The sequence below is a fragment of the Lactuca sativa genome, chromosome 4, assembly GCF_002870075.4.
Source record: "Lactuca sativa cultivar Salinas chromosome 4, Lsat_Salinas_v11, whole genome shotgun sequence".
NCBI lineage: Eukaryota > Viridiplantae > Streptophyta > Magnoliopsida > Asterales > Asteraceae > Lactuca > Lactuca sativa.
Window position 1 is genome coordinate 287,916,941 of NC_056626.2, and position 18,545 is coordinate 287,935,485.

The window sequence follows — 18,545 nt, forward strand, 5'->3', positions numbered from 1 at the left end:
TCATCTTGAAGCATAACATAAAGAAATGTTGAAATGAAATTACAATGAAATTACAATATTGTGAGGAAGAAGCTCTTTATTTATCTTTTGTCCTTACTCCTTAGGTTTTTTTTCACAAGATTGGGTATGTTTTCAAAGCTTGGCCTAATACTATTTTTACAAGGTCTGATGATATGTTTATTTTAAGGAAAAATGACACATACAACCTATGAACTTTCTAGTGTTTACCGTTTTAGTCACTTAACATTTTTAGTGGTTTTATGAGGGAACAAAGTGTGTTGCAACCTAGCAATTTAGTCTCTTTTACTTATTATACCCGGTAATCATGCCACATCATCCCGATTTGCCACATCATCGATTGACATGGCGAAATTGTATTTACGTCTTGGACCCAAACGACGTCGTTTTGGAATATGAAACGTAGAGGCCACAATCACACCACCCCACCCCGCCTCCGTATAAAATGTTAAGCTTGTGCCCTAAAATGGCACAATTCGTAACCTGCTTTTCCTAACTGCACCGTAAACTTCAATACCAATCGCAAAAATGATGCCTTCACGATCATCTCCAAATCACGATTGGTCACCCAACTATAGTCGGCACATGGCTGAAAATGTCTTGAATGGAGTCACAAATGAAGACATGGCGATCAATATGCTGCAGACACAGTTGGAGGTGTCGCTTGTGAGGGTAGAGATTGCAAACGACCTTCGTGAACTACAACGCAACATCACTAGAGAGTTGGACACCCTAAATCATGAAGTCGATGATGTTAGGGCAGGTCAACTTGATCTATCTAACATGGTTGCTGATTTGAAGAAGCATTTGTGTTCACTGCAAGCATCGTATGTCAACATCGTTTTGGGTAAAAACAAGTGCAAGAAAGTGAAATAGGTTCTTGGGGTTTTTGTTGTTGCTATTGTGGGGGTGTTAATCTACAAGTTCTTAAAATGACACAAGAACTTTAGGTTACAACATTTCAATCTTGGGTTTCTATTTTGTTTTGATGTGCATCTTGTTTATTCTCCTTATTAGTAATGCGTTTTGTTCCTTGTCTTTTGGTTTCTGGTTGTAGTATTTGGTGTCGTGCTTGGTGGTTTTGTGATCATGTTATTGTGATGATCAGTTTTTTTATAGTAGTCACAGGTGATGGTTCTCGTATGTACTTAGATAGAGGTGGAAATCCCATTTTAACTTGTTTAATAGATGTGAAGATGTAGAAACCCATGAATGAAATGTTGGTTAAGTTAAAATGTTCATGTTATAAATCTAAATGTGCATGTGTCGTGAAGTAATACCCATATTTTTTGTTTATGTTCTTCCTGTGACCACATGACAAAGTCAATCATTTTAAACCATTAAACATGAACCCCAATGTTTGTGTGTGGGACATAGGACAAAAGAGAAGAATCTAATACCTAGATTTGTTGTTGCCTAAAACCTAGAAATGGAAAACAATGGAAAAGTGCTTTTTTGTTGTATTTCTGGTTGCCCACTTTGGATAATTGTCTGGAAGAAATGAAATACCCCTAATGAGTTAAATCAAATAATAAAGTAATGGCCGAAATACCCATAAAGGGTTAAGTCACATAAAAAATATTGATTGTAATACCCTGATGACTATAGTCAAATAAAAAATAATGACAGAAATACCCCTATTTCTTTTACTAATTAAAATGACACTAATACACCTAACGGGACTGTAAGTAGTTTAACTTCTTTGATTGACTAAAATACCCCTACTTTAATAATTACTTGAAATAACATACACCTATTGGATTAACTGATTCGAATGACTAAATTACCCCTAAACTAACATTCACATGCCCTCTTGAAACATTTGTAATGACTAAATTACCCCGTACACACTAATATAAATTAGATCATACATATTATAAATATATACATATTATAAATATATACATAATATAAATATATACATATTATAACATACATGAACATAACAAACATAATTCCATTGTTCAATCCATATAAAGACACACAATTAAAACTGTAATTAATCTAACTCCATTGGCAATCCAACACTACTACCTTCACCTTCAACTCTTTTAGCAAGCTTTAGTTTAAGAATTCTCTCAGAATTTTTCCTCTTTCTTGGTTGACCTGTAGTATTGTAGCACCTGGTTCTTGGTATGTATTCTTTTATTAATTCGTTATGATGTTTTGCATTTTGGCCTTGGACTCGGCGAGTTGAAGGACCAACTCGCCAAGTAGAAGCGGGATGAGACGCGGGGTTTAAGCAGTGGACTCGACGATTTGGGTCCCGGACTCGGCGAGTAGGTGTCTGGACAAAAACCCTAACCCGAGGGTTTGCATCCTATTTAAACACCTTAACTCGGCCTCCTTCGTCCCGTTTGCTCCCAGAAGACCCCCATAGCAAACCCTAGCCGTTATTGAAGCAATCTAAGGCATTTGGAGTGATTTTGGTGTTTTTGTGATCCGAGGAAGGAAGGAAAAGCTTGAAGGATCAAGAGGAGGCTAGACGGATCCGATTTTGAGCATCATTTGTAGTCTACAGAAGGTATAAAGTCTATACCTTGTTTGTTCTTTTGATAGACCCCATTTTGTGGAGTTTTAGGGCTTTTATAAGCCATTTTGGTCACCAAAAATGATTGCAAGCACGGTTAAGGGTTGATGTTTCAGATCTAGGTCCTTAGAGGGGTTACAAGGCAGAAAGGAGTGGCTCTTGCACTCAAAGGAAGACCCCATGCATTGTAAGAGGTTGTTTTAGGACCTTTTGAGCTCAAAGTCACATGCAAGCACGTAAAGGTTGTAACTTTACGTGCTAGATCGATTGTAGAAGAATATATCTATCTTTTGATCAAGGGTTGTACATCAGAAATCGAAGATTTAGTGAGAGGATGTGACCGACTCAACGAGTCCATCCTTGGACTCAGCGAGTCCACGATTTCTGTCCCATATCAGTTGAGGGTCAAAAGGACCCAATTGAGTGTGGAAAGGTTTTAGGGGGGTCCCGGGAAGTGACCCAACGTTCTGGACTAAGCCATTGTTCTGGAAATTCATGGGACTTAGCGAGTGCATGAGCAGACTCGGCGAGTCCAAGGCAATCTCCTTAAGGATGAAGATGAACTCGACGAGTTGTTCATACAACTCGGCGAGTCGGATGAGGATTCAGTCGATGTTCATTAAGAAGGAAAACTCGTCGAGTCTTCACCTAACTCGACGAGTAGAGACGGGTATAAGGACAAATGGAAGGATAGGGACTCGGCGAGTTGGCGAGCCAACTCGGTGAGTCAGGTCAACTAGAAGTTGACTTTGACTTTGATTTGGTCAGGGGTAAAATGGTCATTTTACCCTAAGAACAGTTAGTAGTGTATGGCTAAGTGTTTTGTGGGAATTATAGTCGGAGGATTTCCGGAGCAGCAGCGACAGCAGTCAGAGGATTCCCGCATAGATCAGCAGCTACTACGAGGTGAGTTACCTTCCAGTAGCGGTGGGTCTACGGCCACAATACCGGCCCACCAGTAGGAGTTGTATGTTAGATGATTGTCTTTGTGATATCATCTAGGTTTGCTACTACCTGATATGTTTATATGTTGGCATGATATGTTATATGTGATAGTGGTAGTAGGAGGGGAATAGTCCCCAAGTTTGGTTGTGAGGACCGAAGGGTAGTATCATCTAGGTTTGCTACTACCTGATATGTTTATATGCTGGCATGATATGTTATATGTGATAGTGGTAGTAGGAGGGGAATATTCCCCAAGTTCGGTTGTTAGGACCGAAGGGTAGTTCGGACACCCCAGATATGTCTGGTAGTATGTTTATGTTATGATACATGTGATAGTAGCAGTAAGGGGTGGAATAGTCCCCAAGGGTCGGTTGTTAGGACCAACGGGTATGTCAGCACCCCAGAATGGCTTGACATGGGTAGGTCAGCACCCCAGAATGGCTTGAAATGGGTAGGTCAACATCCCAGAATGGCTTGATGCGGGTAGGTCGGCACCTCAGAATGGTCGTACCAGGTAGGTCGGGCACCCTAGAATTGTCGGGCAGTATGTATGCTATGTGATTGTATAGTATGTGGTATGATGGGGGAACTCACTAAACTTTGTGCTTACAGTTTATAGTTTTGGTTTTAGGTACCTCTTCAACAAAGGGAAGGAGCTGGCGCGGTAGCGGCACATCATACATACACTCTTTGTTTTCCGCACTATGAGTTATTCTGGGATTTGTACTCTGACATTATTATGTTTTTACGATTCGGTTTTCAGATACGAGACATGTTTTTATTAAATGATATGATCGGATGATATTTTGTTAAAAATGTTTTGAAAATCACTTAATCAAAAATGAAATTTTTGGATGTGAAAATTGGGTCGTTACAAGTTGGTATCAGAGTCCTGGTTTGAGGGATTCGGACACACCTTTAGGGGTGTCTGGACTGAAACCAAGGGATTAAAAGATTTTTACAAGGAAAATGACTTTTTAAAAGCTAAGATAAAAGAGTTTTGAGATGGAAAAAGTGTGTGATGTGCGCAAGCGGCCGAGCTCAAGTAAGTATTCCCCATAGTATTAGTACCCATACCAGTTATCTTATGTTTATCAGTTTCAGTAGAGCAGTATGCTAGAATAGGACTAAGGATCTAGGAATGATGTCTTATGTGCCTGCTTTATATGCTTCAGCTTATGAGAATTGCATGCTAGTATTGGGTAGACAGTAGTAGGATAGCCTATTCAGGTTATGCCTGGTAGTATGAGCTCAGCAATATATGCTAGTTCAACTTCTCATTATGAGGACAGATTTTCTTGAGTAGTTTTCCTGCGTCCGAATGTCGCTTGATTTGTGCTTTGTGGGACTCTGAGTGATGGGAGTTAGCCATTAGGTGAATACGTCACGTCACATGTGATCAGGGTTGAATAATCTTATTGTGATGGATTTGGCCTTATTGCGCAGCTCTTGTCTGAGTCTAACCGTTGTAGGGATGAGTCTGTTACTCGAAGGATTATCTGAGCCTCTTCACATGTGATGGTATTCAGGTAATGGCTAATTGGAATTACAAGGGGGCCTTCAGCAGATGAGGACCGGTTTGGGGTGGAGTTAGAGATTTTCCCTAGGGTAAGCCTAGAATGAGAATAACAGAGAATCAGCAGTGATAAAGGGGACTTGGTGGAGTCAAGGCAGTCCTTGAGGAAGGTACGGATAGATGTGGAAGGTAGTATGGGCCCGTACTACTGAAAGCAGAGGATCCGTACCTAAATTGAGGAAGGCTGAGACAAGACCAGGGAACTTGTAGTGGATGTGATCCCTCGAGATGTATCGGTATCGTTAACGGTTGGTATTATGTTTTGCAGAATGGTGGTACTACGGCAGAGGCCAGTAGTTGGCAGTTTAGGAGAGGGATCGGGTTCGGGATCAGGTTCTGAGCCAGTAGATGAGAGGCTACGCCAGTTCACCGCGTCAGAGATCACCAGAGGCATCCTTGAGTCGACCCCCATCATCTTCGGGTCGATCAATGAAGGGATAGTCGAGTTGATGGAGGATCGCCTCAGAGCGTTCATGAGTGATATGGCATCTGGCCAGTCAAGATCCCGCACACTGTCCTTTAAGGACTTCAAGGGTAGTGGTGCACCAGATTTCCACGGGGCGAAGGACCCCATTGCTGCCAGACGATGATTGCAGACATTGAGTCGAAGGTATGATTTGCAGTAGGGTGTTTGAGGGACCGGGCTAGGGATTGGTGGGAGCCAGTTGGTGACTCTCTGGGAGCCTCGGCTATTGAGGCTATGACATGTTCAGATTTTGTGACCCAGTTCCGAGCAGAGTTTGCGCCAGCTGTAGAGCTTCAGCATCTGGCCAGGGAGTTTTTGGACATGAGACAGACTACGGAGACTGGCGGAGATCACCGCCAAGTTCCGGGAGAGGGCATTGCTAGTGCCCCAGTATGCGGGAGATGAGGATATGAGGAGGACCCGCTACCACGACATGCTACGGGCCGACATTCGGGAGCATGTTAGTTTTTCAGCGTGCCCTACCCTGGATTCCATGATTGCCAGGGCAAGGGAGAGAGAGATTGATCTGGAGCATGTCAGGAAAAGAAAGATAGAGGAGGGTCAGACGATTGGGGCTTTAGGGAAGAAGCCCAAGGGATCAGACGGTAGGCCAAAAGGCCAGTCAGGACCGGGCCGCTGTAGGAAATGTGGCAGGCCACATGAGGGGGCGTGTAAATTGGGATCGTTGGGCTACTACAAGTGCGGCAAGACGGGGTATTTCAGCAGGGATTGTACTGCCCCTGCACTGGGTATTCAGACGTCTGAGTTGATATGTTTCCGCTGCAACCAGAGGGGCCCCAAGAAGGCCAACTGCCCCCAGTTGACAGCAGCATCAGCGCCAGTGAAGGCGCCAGCTCTAGCAACCCTACGGATCATTGATGGCCGGCAGGGCAAGGCAGAGGCTCCAGTGGTGAGGATCCGGGCATTCCAGTTGACTACCGAGGAGGCACGCGTTGCACCCAATGTGGTGACGGGTATGATTTCTTATCTTTATGCTTTATGATGCGCTGCTGTGATTTTGATATGTTATGTATGTGCTATGTTTAGGATCGTTCCATGTGAACGGTATCCCAGTTCAGGTACTATTTGATTCGGGGGCTACCCGATCATTTGTCTCTCTTGCACTTACCAAGAAGTTTCCTGGGTCTTCGGGCATGTTGGATTGTCCTTTAGAGGTAGAGATTGTAGATGACCGATCGGTGAGAGCATCGACGGTATTCCGAGAGTGTGTGCTAAGATTATTCGAGAAGCGTTATCTGGTGGACCTGGTTCTTATTCCGTTGAGAGGGAACAAGGTGATTATAGGCATGGATTGGTTGAGCTCCAATGGGGCAGTGATAGATTGCACGCAACAGCTGGTTCGGATAAGGACCCCAAGTGGGGGAGAGTCGGTAGTTCAGGGCGAGAGGCCATATCAAGGACCAACGGTATGTTCAGCAGCGAGAGTTAGGCGTTACCTTCAGCAGGGTTGCGTAGGATATGTCGCTTATGTCATGGACACCCAGGAGGCGGGTAAGGCGACAGTTGGCATGTGCCCATAGTGTGAGAGTTTACAGATGTATTCCCCGAGGAGTTGCCAGGGATACCTCCGGAGAGGCAGGTGGAGTTCAGGATCGACCTAGTCCCTGGTGCGGCTCGGATAGCCAAGGCACCGTATCGGTTGGCTCCTCCTAAGATGTAGGAGTTGTCTACACAGCTGTAGGAGCTGTTAGACAAGGGATTCATTAGACCGAGTAGCTCTCCCTGGGGAGCCCCGATTCTGTTTTTGAGAAAGAAGGACGAGTCGCATCGGATGTGTATAGATTACCGGGAGCTAAACAAGGTAACGGTGAAGAACCGTTACCCACTCCCGAGGATTGATGACCTCTTTGACCAGCTACAGGGAGCATCTTGGTTCTCCAAGATTGATCTGCGTTTAGGATATCATCAAATGAGGGTCAGAGAGGAGGATGTATAGAAGACTGGGTTTCGGACGCGCTATGGCCACTACGAGTTTGTGGTGATGCCCTTCGGGCTCACCAATGCTCCTTCCACGTTCATGGACCTCACGAACAGCGTGTGTAGACCAGTGTTAGACCAGTCTTTGACAGTGTTTATTGATGATATCTTGGTTTACTCCAAAACACAGGAGGAACACGAGGAGCATCTGCAAGAGGTTCTGGAGACTTTGAGGAGGAAGAACTTGTATGCTAAGTTCTCCAAGTGTGAGTTCTGGTTGCGCGAGGTGCAGTTCCTTGGGCATCTCGTCAACCAGAACGGGATCTCAGTAGACCCGGCCAAAGTGGAGGTCGTGATGAGATGGTAGGTTCCAAAGTCTCCATCTGAGATTCGGAGTTTCCTAGGATTAGCCGGCTACTATCGGAGATTCATCCAAGATTTCTCCAAGATAGTCGTACCTCTAACCAGGCTAACAAGGAAGGTCGTGGTCTTTCGTTAGGGGCCTGAGCAGCAAGCCGCATTCGAGACACTGAGACAGAGATTGTGTGAGGCGCCAATCTTAGCCCTGCCAGAGGGCATGGAGGATTTTCTTGTGTACTGCGATTCGTCCATCTCATGTTTGGGCGCAGTATTGATACAGATAGGGCATGTCATCACCTACGCGTCGAGGCAGCTGAAGCCTCACGAGGCGAACTACCCGATGCATGATTTGGAGTTGGGGGATGTTGTATTCGCCCTCAAGATTTGGCGTCATTACCTCTATGGGGTTCGCTGTAACATCTACACGGACAATAAGAGTTTAAGGTACCTCATGGATCAGCCAAATCTAAACATGAGGCAGCGTCGGTGGATGGACGTGGTAAAGGATTATGATTGCGAGATCCTTTATCACCCGAGTAAGGCCAATGTGGTGGCCAACGCGCTTAGCCGCAAGGCAGCGCCGATCAGGGATATCTGCCTGAGGATGATAGTGGTGACTCCGCTGTTAGAGCGGGTTCGGGAGGCCCAGCAGGAGGGCATGAAGGAGGAACATCAGAAGAGCGAGCGGATCGTGGGGCAGGTTTCCTCCTTCGACTATGACAGCCGAGGATTACTGACACTACACTGTAGGGTGTGGGTGCCATACCATGGGGGTGTGCGCCAGGTTCTGATCGAGGAGGCACATAAATCTCGGTTCTCCATTCATCCCGGGGCGATGAAGATGTATAGGGATCTTCGTCTGGACTATTGGTGGCCCTGCATGAAGCGGGATGTGGCATGGTTCGTGGAGCGGTGCTTGACCTGCAGGAAGGTCAAGGCGGAGCATCAGAGACCTCACGGCAAGATGCATTCGTTGGATATTCCGCTATAGAAATAGGAAGACATCGTGATGGATTTTATCACAAAGCTTCCCAGGACCGCACGGGGAGTGGATTCGATTCGGGTCATCATTGACCGATTGACCAAGAGCGCCCATTTTATCCCGATTCAGGAGAGCATCTCGGCCGAGAAGTTGGCCGACATCTATATCCGGGATGTGGTGGCGCGACACGGTGTGCCAGTTTTCGTGATTTCAGACAGGGATGTGCGGTTCACTTCCAGGTTTTGGAAGAAGTTTCATGACGAGCTGGGTACTCGTCTGCATTTTAGCACCACCTTTCACCCGCAGACGGATGGTCAGAGCGAGCGGACCATCCAGACCATGGAGGATATGATGCGAGCATGCATATTAGACTTCGGAGGTAGTTGGGATACCTACCTTCCATTGGCAAAGTTCTCCTACAACAATAGTTATCATGCGAGCATTGATCGTCCTCCCTTTAAGATGCTATATGGGAGGAAGTGCAGGACCCCGAAATGTTGGGGCGAGGTTGGCCAGAGGGTAATGGGGAGCACTGAGGTAGTGCTCAAGACGACAGAGAAGATTCGGCAGGTCCGGAGCAGGCTTCAGACTGCTCAGAGTTGGCAGAAAAGCTATGTTGATAAGCGTCGATCAGACCTGGAGTTCCAGGTCGGGGATATGGCTCTCCTGAAGGTGTCGCCGTGGAAAGGCGTTATCCGATTTAGGAAGTGGGGCAAGTTGGGCCCCAGCTACATTGGACCGTTCAAGGTTATAGCCCAGGTGGGCAAGGTGGCATATAGGCTGGATTTGCCAGCCGAACTCAGTCAGATACACAACACATTCCATGTTTCCCAGTTGCGAAAGTTCCTAGTGGACGCCTCAGTAGTGGTACCCTTGGAGGACATTTAGGTTGATGACAGCCTGAACTACATTGAGCGACCGGTGGCAATCCTCGACTGGAAGTCGAAGGATTTAAGGAACAAAAGAATGGAACTTGTGAAGGTGCAATGGCAGCACCGGAAGGGGTCGGAGTGGACTTGGGAGCCGGCAGATGAGATGATGGAGCATTACCCCGAGCTGTTTCAGGATCGAGCAGCAAACTTCGAGGACGAAGTCTAAAATAAGTGGGGGAGATTTGTAGCACCTGGTTCTTGGTACGTATTCTTTTATTAATTCGTTATGATGTTTTGCATTTTGGCCTTGGACTCGGCGAGTTAAAGGACCAACTCGCTGAGAAGAAGCGGGATGAGACACGGGGTTTAAGCAGTGGACTCGACGAGTAGGCCCTATCTGGACAAAAACCCTAACCCGAGGGTTTGCACCCTATTTAAACACCTTAACTCGGCCTCCTTTGTCCCATTTTCTCCCAGAAGGCCCCCATAGCAAACCCTAGCCGTTATTGAAGCAATCTAAGGCATTTGGAGTGATTTTGGTGGTTTTGTGATCCAAGGAAGGAAGGAAAAGCTTGAAGGATCAAGAGGAGGCTAGACGGATCCGATTTTGAGCATCATTTGCAGTCTACAGAAGGTATAAAGTCTATACCTTGTTTGTTCTTTTGATAGATCCCATTTTGTGGAGTTTTAGGGCTTTTCTAAGCCATTTTGGTCACCAACCATGATTGCAAGCATGGTTAAGGGTTGATGTTTCAGATCTAGGTCCTTAGAGGGGTTACATGGCAGAAAGGAGTGGCTCTAGCACTCAAAGGAAAGCCCCATGCATTGTAAGAGGTTGTTTTAGGACCTTTTGAGCTCAAAGTCCCATGCAAGCACGTAAAGGTTGTAACTTTACGTGCTAGATCGATTGTAGAAGCATAGATTTATCTTTTGATCAAGGGTTGTACATCAGAAATCGAAGATTTAATGAGAGGATGTGACCGACTCGACGAGTCCATCCTTGGACTCAACGAGTCCAAGGTTTCTGTCCCATATTAGTTGAGGGTCAAAAGGACCCAGTTGAGTGTGGAAAGGTTTTAGGGGGGTCCCGAGAAGTGACCCAACGTTTTGGACTAAGCCATTGTTATGGAAATTCATGGGACTTGACGAGTGCATGATCAGACTCAGTGAGTCCAAGGCAATCTCCTAAAGGATGAAGATGAACTCGACGAGTTGTTCATACAACTCGGCGAGTCAAGGACAGGACCTGTGTATCAGTTGAAGATGAACTCGACGAGTTGTTCATACAACTCGGCGAGTCGGATGAGGATTTAGTCGATGTTCATTAAGAAGGAAAGCTCGTCGAGTCTTCGCCTAACTCAACGAGTAGAGACGGGTATAAGGACAACTGGAAGGATAGGGACTGAGCGAGTTGGCGAGCCAACTCGGTGAGTCAGGTCGACTAGAAGTTGACTTTGACTTCGATTTGGTCAGGGGTAAATGGTCATTTTACCCTAAGAACAGTTAGTAGTGTATGACTACGTGTTTTGTGGGAATTATAGTAGGAGGATTTCCGGAGCAGCAGCGGCAGCAGTCAGAGGATTCCCACACAGGTTAGCAGCTACTACGAGGTGAGTTACCTTCCAGTAGCAGTGGCTCTACGGCCACAATGCCGGCCCACCAGTAGGAGTTGTATGTTAGATGATTGTCTTTGTGATGTCATCTAGGTTTGCTACTACCTGATATGTTTATATGCTGGCATGATAGGTTATATGTGATAGTGGTAGTAAGAGGAGAATAGTCCCCAAGTTCGGTTGTTAGGACCGAAGGGTAGTTCGGACACCCCATATATGTCTGATAGTATGTTTATGTTATGATACATGTGATAGTAAAAGTAAAGGGTGGAATAGTCCCCGAGGGTCGGTTGTTAGGACCAACGGGTAGGTCAGCACCCCAGAATGCCTTGACATGGGTAGGTCAGCACCCCAGAATGGCTTGACATGTGTAGGTTAACACCCCAGAATGGCCTGACGCGGGTAGGTCGGCACCCCAGAATGGCCGTACGGGTAGGTCGGCACCCCAGAATGGTCGTACCGGGTAGGTAGGGCACCCCTGAATTGTCGGGCAGTATGTATGCTATGTGATTGTATGGTATGTGGTACGATGGGGGAACTCACTAAGCTTCGTTCTTACAGTTTATAGTTTTTTTTTTCAGGTACCTCTTCAGCGAAGGGGAAGGAGCTGGCGCGGTAGCGGCACATCATACACACACTCTTTGTTTTCCGCACTATGAGTTATTCTGGGATTTGTACTCTGACATTATTATGTTTTTACGATTCAGTTTTCAGATACGAGACGTGTTTTTATTAAATGATATGATCGGATGATGTTTTGTTACAAATGTTTTGCAAATCACTTAATCAAAAATGAAATTTTTGGACGTGAAAATTGGGTCGTTAAAAGTATACACATGGCCAACAATTTAATTAACCATGCCCAGTTCCTCAGCTTCATTAACCCTCACCACTTGCTCAAATTCGTTTACCCTCGCAACTTCATTAGTTTGTGGCTCAACTGCATCACCCATAACAACATCTCCACCCCATTTCATATTCACTAATTCTTCTGTTTATATGATCTTTTGTTTTTTATGACAATAGTTTTAGGAGGCCTTTCCACTTGAGTGCAAGTGGTCTTGTTGTGCCCTTCCTATTTGCATATGCCGCAAGAAACCTTTTTCCCTGCCTTGAAACTATGTGTTTTCCATACCTTTCAGAAGCATCCCTTATTCTTTTCATTGTTGGCCTGCCTAGCATTCTTCTTTTTAAAGGAGGCAATGGAGGTATAAAGTTTGTAGAAGGCCACATGTTCATCCCATTCATGCCACTAATAGACTGTTTGTCGATATTATGGAAGAAGGCTCCCAGGTGTAGAGTTTTGAGCATTCTAACACTCCTATGGTGTATATGCAACCCTAGATACCTTGGATCTATGTTTTCTCTATTATACATGCAAACTTTCAATTTTCTAAGGCATCATCCTAACTAGCATATTATGGAGTATATACAATACAAGAATCTAGTTGAATGACATACCTTTTCTTGTAGCTTGAAACCTTAAGCTTTTAAGAGCCTAGCACCCCAAGTGTGATGCCTCAAATGCTTCACACAACACCACCAACAATGGATAACTTGAGAGGATGTTACTTGCACTCACAAAATCGGCTTGCCCTCTTGTGTATCACTTAGGTGCCAGTTTTGGTAGCTATGAGGCTTCTTATATGGTGTGACACAACTAGGGTTACACCATGCAAACCCTAATGTACATGACTTTCCACATTCCTCATGCTTCATGGGTTTTAACCTCCATGGAGTATCCATGGGTCACCACATGGGTTTAGCCCAACATAAGGAACTATGGATCATAAGCCCAGTTTATAAGAATGAATGATTTACACAATTAATCCCCATATATTTAATTAGTCTCTTTTGATCACAAAATTAATTCCAAATTAATTCTTGATCAATACTAATTAAATAATATGATTTCATATTAATATATTAGAACTTATAATATATTAATAAATCATAAATATCCTCTTCTCAAAAGTCCATCCTACAAATTGTTTCGGTGCCATGCGACCCAAATGGACCATGCTACTCTCGGGTCAAGTACATACCAATTATAGTTATGGGCTTACACATTAAATCCAACAGTCTCCCACTTGGATAAGTCTAATAACTATAACTGTAAGTACAACTAAAAACACCGACTAGCAATCGTAGCTCTTAAAAGCCTCTATCGAACTGAGACGCTCCATTTTAGATAAGTGATCATATAATCCTCTGTTCTCAAGATATCAGCTAGACAAATACATGGAACAACGTCGTACTTATTGTCCAATAATTTGTTTCTCGATCTCCGATTTGTTTGACATAGAACTTAATCGAACACATTAATTTAGTTCTCGCCGGGCCCGATACATAGGCCAAAACAAAATCATCGAGGGGCCCAAGATATCGCTTTTAATCCTCCAAGGACTAAAAGGAATAGATAAACTTCAACTCATATGCCTGTACTAACTACTTATCAAATTGTACACAACATAACGTTTTATAGCATCAAGTTACTGAAGCGGTTTCGTATTATCAATGCACAACCAAATCATAGTCAACAACTCATATCTCTTGGTTTGAAGACTTATATGATATTACCATCTCACGGTCACTCGAAATAAATTCCATGAAGTGATACAAGTGAGCGTGGGTTTAATCCAATACTCAGACCTTATGAGCACTCATGAATGTTGCAACAAACTTTGTTTTGTCTAATACAATTCAGACAAATCTACAAGCCAAATTCATGACAATCTTGCTTCAATACCTACTTCCAACATATGATCGACTGTGGATAGTTTGAATAATTATAATTAATCTAGAAGTCAAAACATGCAAAATGAAACAATAGTAAATGATTGACACAAGACAGTACCATACTAGTAAATAAAAGCACCTTTTATTTAAGCATCAAATGGCAATTACATTTCAACTATTACAAGTTTTGAAAGCTATCTAATCATTAAAACTAATATCATCCTTCAGCCCAATGCGCCTCACATGCTGTAAGTGCTTAACCCTACTCAGTCCCTTCGTGAGGATCCTTTCTTCTATTCGATGTCTAATGAAGTGGTATTTTATGTTGATGTGTCCGGATCTGCCATGATCCCTTGGTTCCTTAGCTAAGGCAACTGCACTCTCGTTGTCACAAAAAATCTTCATAGGCTCTTTTATAGTTGGTACAACTCCAAGGTCTCCGATGAAGTTCTTTAGCCATATTGCCTCCTTCGCCGCCTCACTTGCTGCTATGTACTTTGATTTGCAAGTTGAATCAACTATTGTCTCCTGCTTGGAACTTTTCCAAGTTATTGCTCCTCCATTCAGAGTAAAGACTCAGCCTGACTGAGAGCGGAAAATATTTATGTCGTTCTGAAAGCTGGCGTCGCTATACCCCACCACTCTCAAGTCATCACTCCCACCGAGGGTAAGGACTCACTCCTTAGTCCTCCACACATACTTGAGAATGTTCTTTATCGTAGTCCAGTGAGACTTGCCAGGATTCCCTTGATATCTGCTGACCATGCTTAAAGCAAAAGCCACATCAGGGCGAGTACAAGTCATAGCATACATGATCGAGCCAACAACGGAAGCATATGGTATGCGACTCATCTCAGCTATCTCAGCCTCTGTGCTTGGACTCTGAGTTTTACTCAGTTTGGCATTGCTCTGGATCAGTAAGTCACCTTTCTTGGAATCCTACATGCTGAATCTTTTCAAAACCTTATCCAAGTAGGTACTTTGACTAAGTCCAATTAGTCTCTTACTCTTGTCTCTCAATATCCTTATCCTTAGAATATAGGCAGCCTCTCCAAGTTCCTTCATAGCGAAACACTTCCTAAGCCAGGACTTAACGTCCTGTAAGGTTGGGATGTCATTTCCTGTGAGTAGTATGTCATCCACATACAATACCAAAAAGCTAACTATGCTCCCACTAACTTTGACATATACACAGGACTCATCCTCGCTCCTCGAAAAGCCAAACTCTTTAACGTTCCCATCGAGACAAAGATTCCATCTGCAAGATGCTTGTTTCAATCCATAAATGGATTTCTTAAGCTCACACAATCAATTAGGGTACTTTGCATCGACAAAACCCTCTGGCTGACTCATGTAAACATCCTCAGCCAACTTTCCATTAAGGAAAGCGGTTTTGACATCCATTTGCCATATTGCATAATCATGAAATGCAGCAATGGCTAGCATAACCCTAATAGACTTAATCTTCGCTACTGGCGAGAAGGTCTCATCATAATCAACTCCCGTAGTTTGAGTGAAGCCCTTCGCAACCAGTCACGCCTTATAAGTGTGTACCTTCCCATCCATGTCGGTCTTCTTCTTGAAGATCCATTTTCACCCCACTGTCTTACGATCCGGTACATTGTTAACCAAGTTCCAAACCTGATTGTCATACATGGACTGAATCTCACTGTCCATCGCCTATTTCCATTTAGCAGACTCGGGGCCTGCCATTACTTCCTTGTAGTTGTTAGTGTCACATCCCAAAAATACAGGCCAAAAATTTTGTTTTCAATTGAGCTATTACATAAAACCACCAATATAAAAATGTTCATAATAATATCTCATTTCAAAACCAGAGTGTCAATAATCAAAATATAGAATCATAAAACCATATCAGAGTGTAATTCCAAGGATCCCGTGTGCGGAAAACATGGTGTGATGTGCTGCGATCAAGCCGACTCCTTCCATTTGAAAACAAGGCACCTGAAACCCAAACTAAAACCATAAGCACAAAGCTTAGTGAGTTCCCCCATCATACCACATACCAAACAAGATACGTACTGCCATGCAATTCTGGGGTGCCCGACCTACCCATGTCAAGCCATTCTGGGGTGCTGACCTACCCATGTCAAGCCATTCTCGGGTACTGACCTACCCATGTCAAGCCATTATGGGGTGCTGACCTACCCATGACAAGCCATTCTGGGGTGTTAACCTACCCATGTCAAGCCATTATGGGGTGCTGACCTACCCATGTCAAGCCATTATGGGGTGCTGACCTATCCATGTCAGGCCGTTCTGGGGTGCCGACTACCCTTCGGTCTATCTCAACCGGCAACGGGGACTATTTCACCCCTACCTCTATCATACAATAACAAATTATAATCATACTGTCAGACATATCTGGGGTACTGGCCTACCCTTCGGTCCTAATGACCGAGTCAGGGAAAAGTTATTCCCTGCTACTACCACTGACACACATAGAATATCACATAAGCATATATCATAAGCATATCACATAAGCATATCAAGATAATTATCACAAAGACAATTATCTACCAAATTACTCATGTTGGTGGGCCGACATTATGGCCTTAGACCCACCCCTACTAGAAGGTAACTCACCTCACATTGCTGAAGTCCCGCAGACACAACCCCAGCAGCTGGATGACAGATTCCCGATCTGTCAACATCAAAATAACACCCAATTAATAATTGGGTCCCAACACATAACCATAAATACATACTTGGGGGTAAATACTACTTTACCCCTAACTTAGCTGTATTCAAGCCCAAGGCCCAAAAGTCAACTATGTGTCAAAGCCCAACATATGGCCCAATTTTCCAAATTGGGCCGAAACTTTTACAAGGTCTTACCATAAGGCCCAACCATTTATTCCGGTCCAACCTTTGACAGTCTAATGGTCCAATATCATATAACTATTAAGGCCCAACTATGACCCATCTATGGCCTAATTTTCCAAATTGGGCCCAACTTCTCATATGGGCCTTACCCCAAAGTCCATTAATTATTCTAGTCCATTTGCTTGATCTTTGATGGCCCACTAATAACCCAATCATTAAGGCCCAACAATAAACCCAAGTGAAATTAGGGTTTCACGTAAAGTGACGATTGGGGTTAAGTGTTTCTCACTTAACCCATTAAGGACTTAATCCATTAAGTCCATCATTCTTCTAAATAAGTCATATGGTGTGATTGAGCTTAATCACACAATTCCATTCCAATGGCCCAAAAGTCGGTCCCAATAAGTTCAAGCCCAATAATCCAATATTAGGGTTTTATAAACCCTAATTAGGGTTTCCGACCCCATCTTAGCCCAATAGGCCCAATTGATATGTCTTTTGATCAATTAAGGTTCCTAGTATCCCACTGACAACAACCCATGCTTACCAATGCTAGCAATTAATCACCGGTTAAACCTTAAGATCGCCCATACTCGGGAATCTTGATGAGTACTCTTGAAGTGTTGTCCAGTCTGACACCTCAATTCACCTCCCATGCTGACAACTAGGTGCTCTAATCTTCACTCTGGCCGACGAATCCTTATTCCCACTTTCATTCTTGCAATATCATTGAACTCTAACTGAACACAACCCATTTGAGAAATGCAATTCTCTTGAACATCCAAGGACTAACTACTTTTGCATCTAACACCCGCAACTGACATCACCATCTTTGTGCTACTAATCCTATAGTAATGCCTTGAACTCCAAAGTTCATCCATAGACATATTTGACCATATACGAACAAATGATAGAATCATTGAACTCTGACTTCACTAGAGAACCATCCCACTAATTCTTGAGCAAGGATCTCCCAAATAATACTCCTGCACAAATCTCGACTAAGATCCAGAATGGTAACAGTACACGCGGAACCCACACCGCAATATGCATCCCTCTGTGGGTTCATCAAGGACTTTTCGGCATGCAGGATGACATATATGAGCCTTGATAACTCAACCATTAGCAGAAAACTGACCCGAGATCTGACTTATCCAAACTAACTCACAATTCCAAAGCGATACATATTCCCATCATCCACCTATTAGCAGTAAAAGATGACATACCCGCAACATCTGGAGGAATAATGATCACCTTCTCCAGAGATACTTAGACCATCCTTAGATCATAGTACAAAACTCTCTCCGGACCCTAGGACAGGAACTAACAATAGGTTCCTCCTTTCTGAAGGATTCTAAGAATCCATAGACATTCGGTTTTAGACGAACCCCTAACTGTCCCACGACGAATCTGGCCTGAAAGGACCCTAGACAACCGTCTAAGCTCTCAAATCCCTTCCTTGGGTGAACGAAAGACCACCAAGGTCCATTCCCAAAACTCCACAAGTAATCTCCGATGAGATGAACTTCTACGATCGCGCATCAACTGGTTTAGGCTCTACTCCTAACCCAGAACCAGAATCTGAGTTTCAATCTTGGGTGCTTAACACCATACCGAATTGATATTCCAAAGATCCAAAGATACCCAAGAATCCTTATC